Consider the following 18,914-nt stretch of genomic DNA (forward strand, 5'->3'; position numbering starts at 1 on the left):
CAGATTCACACTGGGTACAGATTTTTATTTTCCTTTATTCATTCACAGGATGAGGGTGTCGCTGGCCCGGCAGCATTTACTGCCCATCCCTAATTGCCCAGAGGGCAGGTAAGAGTCAACCACATTGCTGTGGGTCTGAGGTCACAATGTTGGCCAGACCAGGTAAGGATGGCAGCTTCCTTCTGGAAAGGGCATTAGTGAACCAGATGGGTTTTTCTGACAATCGATTAATGGTCATCATTAGACTCTAAATTCACAAGTTTTTTTTTAATTGATTTCAAATCCTCCCATCTGCTGCAGCAGGCTTTGAACCCAGGTCTTCAGAACAGTATCTGGGGTTTTAGATTAATTGTCTCGCGACAATACCACTCGGCCAATACGTCCCCACATCGCTGTCCATCTGCACAGAGTGAACAGTGATTTTCTGGTTCATCAGAACTGGGTAATCACACATACGTTTGCTCAATGATTGCAGGAGTTGGATGTTGATTGGCAATTGACATCCATCTCCAAACCATGTATCCTGGGGTTTGTTTCTGGTGATGATTGGAAGCACCATCAGTCTTGTTATCTTTTGGGGATAAAAACAGTTTCAATTAGCTTTCTGTTAAATGCATGGCAATCAATTCTATCTCACAACTCTCAGGCAGATTAGTTTCTTTTGAAGGGCTCTCCATCTCCCCAACCTCCTCCATCCTCACCCCCAACAGTACAATAATCTCATAGAGTCTCTTTGTGACTATGAATGAGACAATCTGATCTGCTGCTTCTTTCCCTAATCCTGTGTCAAGTTGGATCTTAAACTCCCCTTACTGCAGTTGTGATCCTGCATCATTGTACAGTGTTGCTCGTATTTCATGTCTTGGTCTATCAGTGTTCATGATACTGCATGTAGTATATGGGGCCAACAATGTAGGAGTTTAGCTCTTTCCTTCCACCAACAGCAGTAGAATTGTACTCCAACAAAACTTACAGAATCACGGCCCCGCATATCCCCCAACTTACCTCTTACCATCAAACTAGAGTATCAATCCTCATTCAACTGAGAGAATTCAGGACGGCATGTCAGTCACAGCAGCATGAATACCTAAAAGTGAGGTGTTAACCTGATGAAGTTACCAAAGAGGACTACTTGTGTGCGTAACAGCATAAGCAGCAAGTAAGAGACAGAGTGAAGCAATCCGGGAAACAACAGAACAGATCTAAGATCTGCAGTCCAACAAAATCCAGTTGTGAATGAAGTCAGAGCACAGCTGGAGTTCTGAGAACAATTCTCTTCAAGATATTAACCAACAAGAATGTCAAACTGGATTAATTATCATAAAACTCAAGTCCTTTTGATATTCATATATTTACAATCAGTGTTCAATTCACCAAATGTAGCTGAAGGTAAAGATAATCTTCAAGTGATTGTAATAGTGGAGACATCTGAATCAGCAAATTAAAGCCTGTTGTGTTTAGATAGTAATAATTTTAAAGAGATTTTAAAAAGTAAGGTGACTTGAGTACAATGGAAGAAGTTGATTGGTGGGTAGCTGATAATGTTGTTTTAATCTGAAGTTAATTTAAGATTAGTTAACAAATAAACACATGGTATGGAATCCCAGCCCCATGGAGTGCACATCCAGTTCCATGTGGGAAAACCAGGACACTTCTTGTGTGAGCGACAACCACAAGAACACGGAGGTGACGTGGGAAATGTCAGGAACACTCGTTTGACCACAGTTAAAGTACTGCACACACTTCTGATACCTTTATTCCAGGGTTAATGTGATCACACCAGAGAGGGTACAGAGGTGATTGATCAAAATATTTCTACAATTGGAAAATTTCTGCTCTGAGGAAAGGTTGGATAGGCTGGGGATGATTTCCGAGGAGGATGAGGTGAGATTTAATTGAAGTGATAAAATGCTGAGGAATCCAGATCGAGTGGATAGGAAGGAGCTATTCATTAACTGAGAAGTCAGAAACTGGAGGATTTAGATTGAAATTAATTCCCAGAAAGAAGGGGAGGGGAGAATTCATTTCACTCGGAGATGGTGGGGAGCAGGAACTCATTGATGGGGTGGCAGGGGCCGTAACCAGCTTCACATTACAAGAAAAGGACATGGATGTAACTGAGATGCTGGAACATGCAGGGCTGCGGACTAAAGTCTGCAGAATGGGATCATTGTGATATATTTAATATTTCTCCAGAATATTAAACTCAAGTCCAATTTGATAATTTATGAACATCATCCGACCTGAATTCCAAATGTCAGAATACATTTATCAGAAAGTTACAGCACAGATCGAGGCCACTTGGCCTATCCTGCATGTATTGGCTGTAATGGAATGACCCAGGCTTTACAGCGTTCTGTACTCACCAATGAGAGCAACAATTTCAGATTGCATACTCTGCCCTCTATGTTGTTATAATCTGTTTTTTCAATGTATTTCTTTGACAGCTGCTCACCTTGTTTCCTGGTTTCTTTCCCAGTCCTAACTCCATTCCCCATGGCCTTGAGGGGCTACCATTTCTGCAATTTAATCTCTCCTGCCTTCCCCCATGTGACAGACTACCTTTTTGTCCTTGTCTCACCCCCACCTTGCTCACAACTTGTTACATTTCTGATGGTTCCCAGACCTCTGTGACTTCACTGCGCCCCCTGGGTCAGTGGCACGAGTTTTGAATTCTCTTCCTCATGAGATAATCGGAAATCTTTCTGGCTGCAGTTTCCCCCAGATTTTATTTTGAATAAAAAAGAGGATTTGCGTCAGAGTCAAGTATTTGTGAGCCTTCATCCACAATCCTGAGCACTTAGACATAATATGTGACCCTCCCACAGATGTGCAGGTTTGATGGATTGGCTGTGCAAACATGGCCTGTAGTGTGTAGGTTAGGTGGGTTGGGTTAGCCATGGTAAATGTTGGGTTATGGAGGTAGGGTGGGACAGTAGGTCATTGCAGACTTGATGGTCCGAATAGTCTCTTTGTGCGCCTAAGGGATTCTGTAATTCTAACTAGTTGTGATTGTTGTCACGTTTTCCTAAGTCCAGGTTCATTCAACTCAGATACACATACTGCCTTTTGTGTTTCTGTGGGTGCTCACTCAATCCTTTCCTTCTGTTTTACATCAATTTCACACTGTATGTGAGGGTGGGAATGAATGTGTAAACCGAAACCCGTCACAAGTCAGGAACTGTTTCTGCTACTAGCATCACTCAACAGGAAAATAAAGATTCAGTCACAAATCTGACAGAAACACAGAAGTTATAATCACCAGGAAAGGCTTAACAGCTTACAACTCTTTTCTTAAGAAAAGAGGCGGCTGAGAGACAACCTGGTACAAGTAGGAAGCTTTGTGTCTGTGTTTTCAGAGATTTGAGGTTGAAATCATTGGGTTGGAAGCATGTTTCATTGCCCCAGGTCATCAAAGGTGCTATCTAAATGTGCATCTTTCTTTCTGCCTATCTGTCTGAGTCAACAATCAGACGGATATGTTATTGTCTGACTGTTTTCCCAAATCCCTGATTGAATTTGCCTCCCCCCACAATCTCAGATGCCAGCTGCCTCTAGCCCACCCAAATGGACATGTTGAAGAGCATGACAGGAGAATGGATTGAAACCGAGTTCAATGCCAGAATGAAATAGGAAGAAGGAAATAAACGGGATTTTTGGATCCCAAGGGATACAGACTCCAGGATTAGTCCTTGTGGGCATTCCCGCAGTAACACGAGACAGCATTCCATGATGAGAGTTAAATCCGGGTGGCAGTAGAGGGAGGCACTGAACATGAGCAGGTTTAGTTCAAACACAGGAGGTTTGTTCAGTCACTAACAGTGTGTTAGACATGGGTGTGAAGTGAACAGTGAGGGGAAATGTTACCACAAGCTGCAGATGGATAACTTTCATTGGAACAGGAGGAAGCCATTCAGCCCTTCATGGCTGATTTGTGACCTTAGTTGCAATGTTCAAAACTCTCCAAACTCATCAGTAAACTCCTCTGCAACAGACAAGATCAATATTCAAAAACGAAACATCTGTAAATGCTGGGAAATCAGGAACAAAAACAGAAATTGCTGAAACAAAATCAGCAGATCTGGCAGCATCTGTGGAGAGTGAACCGTTGGGACCAGTGACCGGTCAGGTGACCAGCTGCAGCTGACCATTCTGCCTTTTCTGTAAGACTGGAACAGGTTCTGGTGCGAGGGGAATGAGACTGTCAATCAGAATAAAATCTGATTGACGTGCTCAATCAGAATAAAACACATTTTGGTCTTTCACTTTTAATTCAACTGCAAAAATTATTCATTATCATTTCAGAAATAAGATAATAGGCCAGAAATCAACTCTTCATGTCATGGTGTCTGAGAAACTGTTAATTCTGACCTGGTCCAGCCTACATGTGCATCTAGACACTGAATAACGTGGTTGACTCTGAACGATCTCTTGGGCAGTTAGAATGGATGACAAATGCTGCCCCAGCAAGTGATGCTATGATCTAATGAACAAACAAAACAAATCTGATCGCTGTGGTTAGTTGTGAACTCGCTGGTGTTATTGGAAGAGGACGAATGGGAAGGTTTATGGGGTAAAGGGAGAAGAATAGCATTCGGTGAGGTGATCCTTTGGAGAGCTGATGAGGCAATCAGCCTTCTTTTGCGCAGTGACAATTCTGTGAATATTTCATTCTGAGCCCTCTAAGGAAATATCAGGGTAGGGTTTGTAAAGAGGTCAGATTGAATGAGTGTCTCGGTGAACACAAGTGAGACACAAGTACAGAGAGGCTTTGGGATGGATTAAATTATATTTTATACATTTGCATAGTCATCAACATTACAGCAGTTAAAACTGGGAGTATAATTAGAGCAGCAAATAAATCTGAAACATTTATGCAGATAAAGGGAATGCTGGGTAAAGATACCGTAGTTAGTGCTTATTTTATTTCAGGCACAGCAGCCTAGGAGCACATCCTTCCTGTACCTATCCTCTCGAGCTCTTGAAGATTTTTGTTCATTGAAGTGTTTCATGTTTAGATACTCCAGAGAAGACAGCTTCAAGCTCCTCAATCTGTCCTGCCAGGGCAACGCTGCTGTTAGAATTCAATTCACTGGCATGTTACTGGCTTCTTCATGGACTGGAACTGGCAATTGAGACTGAAAGGTTACTGTATAAAATATCTTCAATGGTATTGCCAGACGTGAGTGGTTTTAGGACAATGACCTTGGCTTGCAGGCATTGAGTGTCAGAGCACTTCCTGTTGTGGGGCATCCTGTTTAGATTCAATCTAAACAGATTAACTATTAGAACTGACTTGCACTGGCTCCGTCAAAGTGGTCAGAGCATTATGGCTGTCATCGAAGCTGGTAACAAACTTCCCATGGGTTAAAAATCGTAAATGATAGAGTAGGTACGAGGTCTGATAACACTGTTGGAGTATCGATGTTGTTGTTAATCAGATTAACTCGGCAGGAGTTGACTGAATTTATATTGTCTCTTTCCGAATCTCAGGATGTCTTTCTGGGCAATAAGTCTCCACAAACAGCAATGTGACAAGGAGCAGGGATCATCTGTTTTGATTTAAATTGCTCTGTAGCATTGCTGCTTCACAGAATCAGGTACAAGGTTGGAGTCCAGCCTTGGTCAACAGCCTGGGTGGAGTTTGCACATTCTCCCCAGGATAGTGTGGGTCCACTACAGGTGCTCTGGTTTCCTCCCACAGTCCAAAGATTTGTGGGTGGATCAGTCATGCTAAATTGTCCATAGTGTCCAGGATTATGCAGACTCGGTGGATCAGCCATGGGAAATGCAGTGTTACAGGGGTGGAGTGCTCCAGATGGGATGCTCTTTGGTTAGTTGGTGGGGTTTGATGGATCAATGCTCTCCTTCCACATTGTAGGGATTTTATTCCATGATTGAGGATAAAGGCGACACAACAGGGTGTCCTTGGAGAAGGAGCATGTGGTGTGCATCAATTCTCCCGATGCCTTTAGATAGAGGTGGGCACTGCAGTGGATACAGTGCTTTATCTCCATCGCTGCCTCCTTACCCCCAACTCTACTTTGATTTGGTCCCTTCCCACTTTGTCATTTGTAATGGTTTGCTTTGCCTGTAAGGGGCGTTGTTTATAAATATTCAATTGGTTACATGGGTGGTTTACTGCTGGTGATTATATGTGAACCAAAATGGTGTAATGATGATGTTGATGGTGAGAAGGTTGCTCAGCTGTGTGAGAGAAATGGGGAATAAAGAATGCTTCACAGCTCACAGAATGAGAACTGAACATCAGTTAAATCAAACCAAAGGTTCTGACAGGGAGGGAATATTTCCCTGGAGCTTGAGTAACTGGAAAATGATGGTGTCCGGGAATAGACAGGATTTTGTTTTACAAGGCATTTGAAATTTTAAAAACTGTTATATTCAGATAGTTTCATTTCTTTTCTTTTAGTTTTATTTATTGTGGAATAAATAGCTACAATATTTTAAAATCAAATTCACAAACCTTGTGTTAAAGACAAATGTTAAATAAAATCCATCAAACCGTCCCTCACTGAAAACTGATGTGGACGTGCATTCGCCTGCAGAATCCCTTCCCTGCCTACTTCTTCCTACCCGGGCTCCATGGCTATATACATACCTGGGAGATAGCAGCAGGAGGCCATTCGGCCTTTCAATCCTGCTCCACCATTCAATGGGAATCAGCTGGCCATCCAGCTCAGTCTCCTGTTCCTGCTGTGTTCCAATCCCCTTTCATGACTTTACCTCGAAGAACGATATCTAAGTCCTCCTTTGGCTTCACTGCCTTTTGTTCCAGTGGTGTTGCGGTGTTACTGTGTAGGTGTAGGCAGGGGTAATGTGATGGTTCTGCCTTCTGGAGGACGCACTCAGCGTCCCTCATCATCCTGCAGTAACATCAACGGGGTTTCAGCAACTAAAGATAGAAACCGTTTCCAGGATATGGGCATCACTGGCTCAGCCAGTATTTATTCCCCATTTCTCGTTACCGTTGAGAAGGTGGTAGTGAGCTGCTGTCTTGAACCACTCACAGTCCGTTTGGCCCAGATAGACCGACAATGCTGGGAGGGAGAGTGTCGCTGGATTTTGTCCAAGTTATTCTCCATCTTTGGTTCTTCAAATGCTGGTTAACTTAATCACGATCTGCACATGATTTTGAGATTTCAGTCTGCAAATCTTCACCATCGAGCACCCTGTATAAAGGAATATGTACAGGTTAGAAATTCAGAGCAGACAATTCTAGCTTCTCTGGAATATCTTTTTCCCTTTCTTCCGCCAAAGCTGTAACGCTCCAGCTCTCTTACTCTCTCCCACCATTCTGCCTCTGCAGTCCCGAATGTACCCGCCGCCATTCTCATGGAGTTACTGGTAAACAGATCCATGCCACCAATTCCCGTCCCTGGTTAGACTCTGCACCCTTTCTGGGTTTAGTCCATTTCCCTTCAGTTGCTGCAAGTCAATAATGTAACAGCAGAATGAATCAAAAGGAAACAGAAAGGGAGGTGGCAGATCCTGGACAGAAGAGGAACCTTCAGTCTGGGAGAATGGGTCAGATCCTTCTTTGTTTCCCATTGGTTGATTCCCAGCATTATGACAAGTTGGGGATGGAACTTGGGCCCATGTGGGTATGGTGACACTTTGACCCCACCAACCTGTCAATACCAGAAGCTGATACGTTTCTCCTCCAGCCAATCACAATGTCAAATGCTTCCTGCTAATTGCTCCAAAGCACATGCTCCAAAATCCACCCATATTATGTACATGTGCAGTGCTGGGCTTCCCCGCACATGCGTGGTCCCTGCCTCAGGGATTGTGGGAGTTGTAGCCCCCATGAAGCCACTGAAGACATGTTTCTGATAGTGAATGAAAGGTGAGGGCTGGAGGGTGTTGTGTATAGGATCCCCATTCAGACACGGGCTGTTACTGGATTTTACTGAGACATCGGCTTCCACAACCTGATGTCTGACATAAGGAACATAGATTCAGACAATTGCGGGGTGGGGAGGTTAATAAGGGGTAGCAGATTTTAAGCAGATGTAGCTCAGTGGCTAGCACTGCTGCCTCACAGCGTCAGGGACCCAGATTTTATTTCAGCCAGAGGCGACTGTGTGGAGTTTATACGTTCTCAGCATGTCTGCGTGGGTTTCCTAGGGTGCTCGAACTTCCTCCTACAGTCCAAAGATGTGTAGATTAGATGGATTGCCTATGCTAAATTGCCCACAGTGTCCGTCTATGTGCCGGTTAGGCCATTAGCTATGGGAAATGCAGGGTTACCGGGATAGGGTGGGTCTGAATGGGATGCTCATCATAGGTTGGTGTGGACTCGTTGGATGAATACCCTGTTTCTGCACTATAGGAACTCTATTATATTCTCATGAAGAAGAATGAACTTGTCTCAATGTGTTGTGAATCTGGGGAATTCCTTATTCAAAATGCGGTGGTTGCCAGGACAATGAGCAGATTTAATGAAGAGATGCAGATGTTGAATTTGCAATGAGATGAAGGGTGAGAGAGAACAGGTGGGAAAATCCAGCTGAGACCGAGGTGAGCTCAATCATCATGGTATTAAATGATGGAGCTGGTTCGAAGGGCTGCATTGCTTCTCCTGTGCTCAGTGCTTATCTTCTTACGGTAATAACTGGAAAGCTGAATCCAAAAATCACCAACTTCACCAAAGGAGATTTTGAAAAATTCAGGATAGTCAGGTGGATTAGCTTTCCAAACTTAGGTAGTGAGGAAGCATATAGGAGATAATGATTTTGCAATTTTAAACTGAGGGGAGACAGTGATTTATGGTTTTAGACTGTGCAGTACATTCACACCGTCCAGAATACTCTGTTGTGAATATCTATCCTATACTTTACTACAAAGCCAAGGTCTTTGACAATGAAACGCAAAACACCCAGGAAACATCGCCTCACCTTGTAATCTGATAAAAGACTTCTGACAAATCTAGTTGAATTTAGAACACAGATGGAAAGCTGGAAGATTAGATCCAATCCCAAGATCCTGTGCTTAAACAAAGGAGACTACAATAGGATGAGGCAGGAGTTGGCTAATGTAAACTGGAAGCAAAGACTTTACCGTGGGAAAGTTGACGGACAGTGGGGGAAATACCAAAGCAATTTTTCGAAGTGCTCAGCAAAAGTATATAGCAGTGAAAAGGAAGGACTGTAGGAAAAGGAGTAATCTGCCATGAGTGGCTAAGGAAATAAGAGAGTCTATCAAATTGAAATAGAAGGCATACAAATTGGCAAAGACCAAGGAGAAACTAGGAGATTAGAAAAACTTTAAAGATCAACAGAAAGCTAGATGGGATTGGGGGAGAAAAGTGATGAGTAGCTATCCCCAGGGACGGAATAGCAGTTTACACTGCTGGAGGGGAACCTATTGTGTGGGGAACATATGGCCTCTGTAATTGTTGAAGCACTTAACTGTTACCATAGAGATAATCCTGACCAAGTTACAAATCACAGCACACTCCAAACGCTTGTATTCCCAAATAAACCTGTTGGACTATAACCTGGTGTTGTGTGATTTAGAAGTTTGTCCACCCCACCACCGGCTCCTCCACATCAGAATCCTGATAGATACCCCACTGAAACTGAAGCGTCTGTCAGATACTTGAGGGAGCCACAGGGGCGTGGGGGAGGGGTGTGCGTTTTAACCACAAAGTGTTGGGCTGAACTCGAATTTTTAACTGCCGTTGCCATGGAGATAATACTGAGAGACAGCGTCCATTCAAAACCACAAACCACAAAGGTATAAGAATGGGAGCGGCACATCGGACAGGCGGGGAGTTACCTGATGCTGCCTGGAGGTGTTCTGCATGTACACTATCCAGGTAACTGCCATGTCTCATCAACAAAGACTCAAAGACGACCTCTCAGAGTTCTGTGCCCAGTTATTCCTATCCAGCAGGGTTCAGGAATATGAGTACACAGCAGTAAGTCTTCACAGTGGAGGATACGAAGAACATGCCAGTAATTGATAAGGAAACTGAGGAAGGTGAGGACCTAGAAATAACCATTATCGTGAAAGAGTTAGAGCTGGGCAAGCTAATGGAGCTAAAGGTAGACAAGTCTCATTGCCCTGATGGAACACATCCCAGGATACCAACAGAGTTAGTGGGAGAAATAGCAGATGCACTTAGAGTTATAGCATCCTGCAGCAGAGACAGGCCCTTTGGCCCAAACTGGCCCATACTGACCAGAATGTCCATCCACGCTAACCCCATTTCCCTGCACTTGGCCCATTTGCTTCTGACCCTTTGCTATCCATGTAATTATCCAAATGTCTTTTACCTATTGTGAGTGTACCCACCTCAACCACTTCCACTGGCAGCTCATTCCATATACATACGACCCTCTGTGTAAAACAGTTGCCCCTCAGCTTCCCTTTTATTAGTTCCCCTCTAACCTTCAACTGACGCCATCCAGTCCTTGATTCCCTGGGAAAAAGACTGAATGCACTCACCTTACCCATGCCTCTCATGGTCTTATACACTTCTAGAAAAGTACCCCCTCAGTTTCCTCTGCTCTAAACAAAAAGATCCTCGCTTGTCCAACCTCTTCCTATTTCTCAGACCCCTGAGCCCTGGCAACATCCTTGTTCTGCACTTTTTACAGTTTAATAACTGAAACCTACACTGCATTCTTCATATTTCCAGTATTTCCCCATGGTGCTGGAACCGACGTGACAACGTCAATGGATTGCAATCCATGATCGAGAATGAACTCTTTTCTAACAATCCCGTTTTCATAGTGTTTCCCATGGTGCAGGTATCCTTGTGTCTTTCTGGTTGCATGGTTAATTAAAGACTTGTCCTTCTACAAAGCAAAGCTGTGGCTTACTTGTTCCTGGGAAACGTGCCATGATTTTTCAGACTTTCAAAATCAAATGAAACCTCTCTCCACACTAACATGGACTTGGCTGTACCTTAGTAATGTTTCCAGTCACACTGACATTTGAAATATTCGCCCACGGACAGAATACACAGCTTTCCTTCCACATGAAAAAGCCAATGATATTCAGATCGGCACGGATCAAGTAACTATCAGATCTGAACATGAAGTTCAATTTGAATTTCTCATCCACAAATCCACCCTTTCAGTACTCGACAACTGAGAAAACAACTCACTACGTTAATACAGGATGGATCTTTATAAGACAATTATAGTATTAAATTGTAGTTTCTTGTTCCCCAAAGTTTTAACTCTCAGTCAAACAATTTATTTCTTCTGTGAACTGAAATCCAAACCAATCTCCTCACTCCTTTCCTCCACGCCCAGTTCTCACACTCTTTCTCCTCTCTTTGAATTCACTTTCCTAGCTCTTCCTGCATACACTACTTCCTGCACACTCTGGCCAAATCCCGTCTTACTAAAATGAACCAAATTAGAACTCTAATTGCAGGCCCGTCCTTGTCGCTTTCCATAAAATCCCTGAATCTTCACAAAAGAGTTCTGATAACTTTTTGCAAAATGCTGCACCACTGATACTCTGATCACATGTCAGGGGGCCAGGAAACGGGCCACACCCCTGGGTCCTGCTCCCAGAGAGAGGAAGATGCCCATGACAGATTAATCCCTCACACCACAACCTCCTTCCCAGGCACTGTGCATACTCCCACAATTGGCCAGCACTGCACCCATACACTGGTCTCCTCTCCTACAGCACGTGCTCCCAATCAAACAGGAGCCTGGGTGATTGACAGCAGCTGCTGCCCAATATATCAAAATCCCTCCAGTTTGGAAACTGGCCCTTCGGCCAAACAAGTCCATAATGACCCTCCAAACAGTAACTTACACAGACCCATTCCCCGACCCGATATTTACCCCTGACTAATGTAACTAATACTATGGGCAATTTAGAATGGCCAATTCACCTGTCCTGCCCATCTTTGGATTGGGGGAGGAAACCGGAGCACCCGGAGGAAACCCGCTCAGACACGGGGAGAATGCACAAACTCTGGGTTTGGCTGGAATCGAAACCGGGTACCTGGTGCTGTGAGGCAGCAGTGTGAACCACTGAGCCGTCTCTATAGACGGGAAGGGGTGGGGCTGGAGAACTGGGGTAATGAGATTGTAAACAATGAATGAAGTTGGAGGACACTGGGGGATGGACATGTCAGTGAGCGACAGGAGCAGTGCAGCAGCAAGAGGGGATCCTGGACAAACTGAGCAATGGGAGAGTCTGACAGGAGAGAAACTACAGGAAGGTTCTGTTTGGAGGCTCAGGCAGGGACAGCTGGGAGACACGGTGGCACAGTGGTTAGCACTGCTGCCTCACAGCGCCAGAGACCCGGGTTCAATTCCTGACTCAGGCGACTGACTGTGTGGAGTTTGCACATTCTCCCCGTGTCTGCGTGGGTTTCCTCCGGGTGCTCCGGTTTCCTCCCACAGTCCAAAGATGTGCGGGTCAGGTGAATTGGCCATGCTAAATTGTCCATAGTGTTAGGTTAAAGGGGTAAATGTAGGGGAATGGGTGGGTTGCGCTTCGGTGGGTCGGTGTGGACTTGTTGGGCCGAAGGGCCTGTTTCCACACTAAGTAATCTAATCTAAACAGCTTTGTGCATGGGAAATCATGTCTCATGAATTTGACTCAGTTTTTTTGAAGAAGTAACAAAGAGGATTGCTGAGGTCAGAGCATGGACATGATCTACATGACTTCAGTAACGTGTTTGACAAGGTTCCTCATGGGAGACTGGTCAGCAAGGTTAGATCGCATGGAGTACAGAACTGGGTCGAAGGTAGAAGGCAGAGGGGGCTTTTCAGGCTGGAGGCTTGTGACCAATGGAGTGTCACAAGGATCGGTGCTGGATCCACTACTTTTCATCACTTATATCCATGATTTGGATGTGAACATAAGAGGTATTGTTAGTAAGTTTGCAGATGACACCAAAATGGGAGGTGTAGCAGACAGGGAAAAAGATTACCTCAGAGTACAAGGGGATCTGGATCAGAAGGGTGAATGGGGTGAGGAGTTCAGTTCAGAAAAATGCAAGCTGCTGCATTTTGGAAAAGCAAACTTTAGCAGGACTTATACAGTTTATAGTAAGTTCCAGGGGAGTGCTGCTAAACAAAGAGTCCTTGGAGTGCAGGTTCATAGTTCCTTGACAGTAGAGTAGCAAGTAGATAGGATAGTGAAGGCGGCAATTGGTCTGCTTGCCTTTTTTGGTCAGAGCATTGAGTGTAGCGGCTGGGAGGTCATATTGGGGCTGTACAGGACATTGATTTGGCAACTTTTGTAATATTCCATGCAATTCTGGTCTCCTTCCTATCAGATGGATGTTCTCAAACTTGAAAGGGGTCAGAAAAGAAGTAGAGGATGTTGCCAGGGTTGGATAGGCTGTTTTCCCTGGAGCGTCAGAGGCTGAACGGTGACCTGAAAGAGATTTTTAAAATCAGGCCGGGCATGGATAGGGTAAATAGACAAGATATTTTTCCTGCGGAGGGGGGAGTACAGAACTAGGGGACTGAGAAGGGAGGGTAGGCAGAGAGGGGGTGGGCGGAGGGTCAGAGAGGGTGGATGGATCGAGTGGGTTGGGACAGAAATGGGTGGGGACAGAGGGGGGATAGAGAGGGGAGGCACAGAAATGGATGGGGACAGAAAGCGGGATTAGAGAGGAGGGGAACAGACAGGGCGATCAGAGGGGGCGACCGACGGTTGGGGGGGCGACCGACAAAGAGGGGGAACAGACTGAGGGGGGGGGCAACCGATGGAGGGGGGTGAACAAGACGGGTGTGCGACCGACAGGGGGGCGACTGACAGAGGTGGGACAGACCGAGGGGGCAAAAGATGGGGGGACAGACCGACAGATTGTGGGACAGACCAACGGGGGAGGGGCGACCGACGAGGTGGGGGGGCGACAAAGGACTGACCGACAGAGGGGGGGAACCATACAGAGTGGGGGGAGACGGGGGGAACAGAGAGGGGGAAGATGGAGAGATATTTTATAGATCTACAACTCAACCCTGTTCGTATTTTCTCCTCCTCACCTTAATTTCCTCTGAAGGGCTCAGAACAACTGCATAGTTCCTGGAAAGTGGAGATTCAGGGAGATCAGGTGCTGAATGTTGCATTTGGGACACTGGCCTTTAATGGAATGTGCTGGTCAATAAATGGACTCTGGTTTGATTCCACTGTCTGTGTGGTATTTGCACATTCTCCCCGTGTGTCTGCGTGGGCTTCCTCTGGGTGCTCTTAATTTCCTCCCACAATTCCAAAGACATGCACTTTAGATGGATTAGCTTTGGGTAATGGTAGGTTACAGAGTTAGGGTGGAATACTGTTCCGATGGTTGGTATGGTCTCATGGGCAGAAAGGCCTGCTTCCACACTGTGGGGATTCTGTCACTGAGATAGGTGTTAGGAGGTCACGTTGTGGCTGAGTAGGGCATTGGTGAGGCCAGTTTTAGGATACTGCATTCAATTGTGGTCTCCATGATTTCAGAAAGATGTTATCAGAATAGGACTCAACCTCTTAATGGCAAGTTCTTGGGAAGTGTTGACAAACAAACAGACCACGCAGTGTGGGTTGATTGTTCCTTGAAAGTGTGGTTGAAGGTAGACAGGTCGGTGAAGGTGGTGTGCTGTATGCTAACTGTTATTGGGCAGTGCATTGAGGATAGGAGTTGGGAGATCATGTTTCGGTTGGACAGTTTATTGGCTCGGCCACTTTTGGAATCCCCAGACTGCTTTCAATTCCAGTCTCCCTGTTACAGGAAAAATGTTGGGAAACTTGCAAGAGTTCAGCGAAGTTTTACCTTGTGGTGCCAGTATTGGAACATTTGAACCATAGGAAGAGGCTGAAGAGGCTGAGGCTATTTCCCTGCAACACTGGACATTTTAGGTGGCTTTATCGAACTTTATAAAATTATGAGGAGCAATGATAGGGTGACTAGTCATGGTTTCTTTTTTCCCAGGGTAGGGGAGACCAAACAAACGTGAATCTTTTTTCCAATGTGGAAATGACAAATTCTAGAGGAGAGATGGCAAGTTTAAAGGATGTGAAAACCGAAACAACTGAAGATGCTGGAAACCAGGAAGAGAAACAGAAGTTTCTGGAAAAAGCTTAGCAGGTCTAACAGCAGGTGCGAAAATAAATTAGAGTTAACGTATCTGAGGAAGGGTGACCAGACCAGAAACTTTAACTGATTTTCATTCACAGATGCTGCATGACCTGCTGAGCATTTCCAACAACATCTGTGCAAGTTTAAAGGAAGTTGTTTGGAGTATATACCTGAGAGGAACTTTATAAAGTGCGAGTCAGACCACATCTGGAGAAATGACAGAAGTTTTGGTCCCTTTATTTAAGGAAACACATCATTTCATCAGAGGCATTTCACAGAAAATTGACTGGGATGATCCCTGGTTTGCAGGGATTATTTTTTAAGAAAAGACTGAAGACGTTGGGACTCTACTCACTGGATTTGGGAGGAATGAGAGGGGATCTCATTGTAACATGCAGGATACTTAAGGAGTTTGACAGGGTAAATACTGAGTGGATTAGATTACATTAGATTAGATTAGATTACTTACAGTGTGGAAACAGGCCCTTCGGCCCAACAAGTCCACACTGCCCTGCCGAAGCGCAACCCACCCATACCCCTACATTTACCCCTTACCTAACACTACGGGCAATTTGAGCATGGCCAACTCACCTGACCTGCACATCTTTGCACTGTGGGAGGAAACCAGAGCACCCGGAGGAAATTCACGCAGACACGGGGAGAACGTGCAAACTCCACACAGTCAGTCGCCTGAGGCGGGAATTGAACCCGGGTCTCTGGCGCTGTGAGGCAGTAGCGCTAACCACTGTGTGCCGCCGTGTGATGTTTCCCATGTGAGGGGTTTCATTAGCAATGGAGCTGGAATGAGGTGGAGATCAGCAACATTTTAAGAGATTGGAATTCCTGGTGTTTGTGATTGTGTAGGTGTCTGATCAGAAGGTCACCTTGGGGTCAGATATGAGAGCAATATTATGAAGAGTGCGGTTCTGCCTCAGACAGTTCCCAGGGAGAGGGAGGGGCTCAGCAGTAAGGGAAAGTAATTTGTAATAGCAACTGAAGGCAATGGGTTTAATCATTGCAACGTTCCGTTGTAGGAAATTGCAGCCAATCGCGTAGTGGGAGTGTGATGAGCAGTTTGATAACTGAGTAATGGAGAGGGATGATGGGGAGGGAGAGCTGGGCATTGTCAGTGTACATGTGAAACCTAACACGGTGCTTTTGGACGATGTCACCTCTTGGCAGTGTGTAGGTGAGAAACAGGACGGACCAAGGCGAGATCCTTGAGGGACACCAAATATAAGGAATTCAGAAAGGAAAGGGAGAGTCGGGATGGAGCAGGTTTTCCAACAACGGTGGGGTCAAATATTAGTTTGTAGCAGAATGGGAGAGAAAGACATAACCAGAAAAAAACAGACAGGTAGAACAAGGAACAATATGTGATTTGGTGAGGGGGAGTGATGAGGAGGAGGAGCAGCCCAACTCCAAAAGCACTATTTCTACATTAGTGACATCACCCAACTCCACCCTAGTCTCAGCTCATTGACCGAAATACTCGTCCATCCCTGTGGTATCTCCAGACTTCATTATCCAAACACTCCTGGGCAGCCTCCCACATTCAACTTAAATGTAATCTCAAGAGTATCTAAAACCCTCCTGCCCAAGTGCTCACTTGTACCAAAACTTGTTGATCCATCAAGAGGCTCCTATTAACAAGCAACAATTTAAAATTCTCACCCTTGATGTAATTCCTGGCTGTGAACACCCCTGTCTCCCTGCACCACACAACCTGTGAGACCCCGACAACTCATTTTCTTTCAGACTCCCAACGATGTGTTTACTCATTGCTTCAACTGTCCAGCGGTTTCTACTGTTGCCAAGGCAACACAGTCTGGAATTCCCACCCTAACCCCCTCAGACCTGCTTTCCTCCTTTAAGGTATTCCTGAAAACCTGCTTATTTGGCAATTCTTTTGATCACCTGACCTAATATCCCCATCTGTGGCCTTATGTCAGAAGTTCTCAATAGTATTTCTGTGGAATTATAAACATGTTAAAAAAACTGTTGTTGATTTGCACATACATTGTCAACTCTTCACTGTCGCTGAGTGAATAATCTATAACAGCTCTTACCCGACCACATTGTGGGAGCACCTTCACCACACGAATTGCAGCTGTACAAGGAATTCAAACATCACCTTCTCCACAGGCAATGGGGCTTTGGCACTGATCAATGGTATCTGTGGAGGGAAAAACACACAGTTGATATTTCAGGGAGTGCAAAATGCATTATAGGGAGGGAAAATGGTGCAGAATTTGGATTTTGAAATTTGTGTTTTACAATGTGCACTAAGTTCTATAAAACCTCTTATCCCATACCATGAAAATTTCCTACTCTTCCTGGTCTATGTCCTTCCTTTCCCCTGCCCTTCACCTTCACACATTTCCAATGCCTTGGTCACAACAATCGTGTGCTGTCAGTGAAGTTTATCATGTGGTTTGAGTATTGTCCCGCCCCTCATTCACTCCGATTGGTTGAAGGACCAACTAGCACCTCTAGCCCCCGCTCCCCCACTCTTATTGGTCGTGCGCTGACATCAATAATTCGAGGCCCATTGTGGGCTGGAGCATGCTCAGTGCTTCCTGCTTTTGCTCCTGTTCATTAGGTATGAGAGAGAGAGGGCTCATCCCTATTTCTCTTGATGTCAGACAATAACAACAACTACCTGCATTGTATGGAGCCTTTCACATTGACAAATCTCCTAAAATGCATCACGAATGATGGAAACGTTGATTAAAGAGAACGATTTTTAGATACATCCTTAAGGCGGACAGAGGGGGTTCGGGAGGATATTCCAAAGGTTTGTGTCTTTGGCAGCTTCAATCGTGGAGTGATATAGGTGGGCAACAGCTTACAATGGAGACAGTTAGTGGCTAACCATAGGTTAACAACCTCATGTCGTAGCCCCCTAAACCACACACCAGTTCTTGTTCTCACAGCCTGCCATTACACACTACCTATGGTTCGCCATTAACAGTCTCCATTAACAACTAGTCACCCTCCCCCAGCCAGATGCTTATCCTTTATCCAACTGTTCCTCTCACTCTATCCCCACCTATCCTTTACTCCTTTTATCCTTCTCCCACACTATCTTCTGAACATAAACTTACTTTTATTCTCAGTAACATCTGTTCTGTGGAAGGGACATCGGATCTTAAACTTTAACTCTGATTTCTCTTCACAGATGCTGCCAGACTTGCTGAGCATTTCCAGAACCTCCTGGTTGTTGTTTCCGATTTACACCATCCGCAGTTCTTTTGGTTTTAATTTACCGGGAGTTTGTAATTCAGGTCCAACAGCCTCTGTCCCAGTCTCTGCTGTCTCTCCCAACCCCAAACAGTGACACTGCACCCGCACAGCTCATGGACAGGTGTTGTCTTGCTGGCCACACCCCTCATTCAATCCCATTGGCTGCAGGACCACACAGACTCTCCTCCCATTGGTCTGGAGCTGCCGTCAATCAGCCGGGCCCCATTGTGATGAGTGTGGAGGGCTAATCCCTCTCTCTGCCCTGAGATGAGCTTCATCATTCACAGTGAATGGGACAGTATCACAGAGCACAGGGGCGGGGGGCTATTCAGCCCATTGGGGCTGTACACTCTCCCTCTGGAGATGCTGCAAGTCTGTCCCAAGTCCCCTCCCATGTGCCCACAGCCCCCCCAAATCTTTCCTTAAAAAGTAAAATTCCAAGTCTGTTTTCAGAATACCTGCTGAATCTGTGTTGTTCAGACTGTTCCAGATGCTCAGAACTTTCTGAGTAAAATAGTGATCACATTTTCACCTTGTATTATTTGCCAATTACTTGAATGTAGTTACTAAAGATTGTGAAAGTGTTAACAATCCCTCT

At 45.1% G+C, this 18,914-nt stretch overlaps 1 long non-coding RNA gene across 1 annotated transcript in view; it reads right to left on the reverse strand.

Annotated features, from left to right (window-relative positions):
- Window positions 1-450: 450 nt before the first annotated feature.
- The window catches only part of LOC148137667 (uncharacterized), a 40,415-nt gene continuing 21,951 nt past the window's right edge, over window positions 451-18,914 (reverse strand). Inside the window, exons 5-7 of the long non-coding RNA XR_015754094.1 lie at window positions 17,140-17,246; window positions 6,620-7,190; window positions 451-571 (exon numbers count right to left, since the gene is read on the reverse strand). This is a non-coding gene — a long non-coding RNA (uncharacterized LOC148137667). The remainder of the gene's footprint in view (window positions 572-6,619; window positions 7,191-17,139; window positions 17,247-18,914) is intronic.

Source organism: Chiloscyllium plagiosum, unplaced genomic scaffold, assembly GCF_037043375.1.
Source record: "Chiloscyllium plagiosum isolate Xiang-an unplaced genomic scaffold, Cpla_swu_hap1 HiC_scaffold_42, whole genome shotgun sequence".
Lineage (NCBI taxonomy): Eukaryota > Metazoa > Chordata > Chondrichthyes > Orectolobiformes > Hemiscylliidae > Chiloscyllium > Chiloscyllium plagiosum.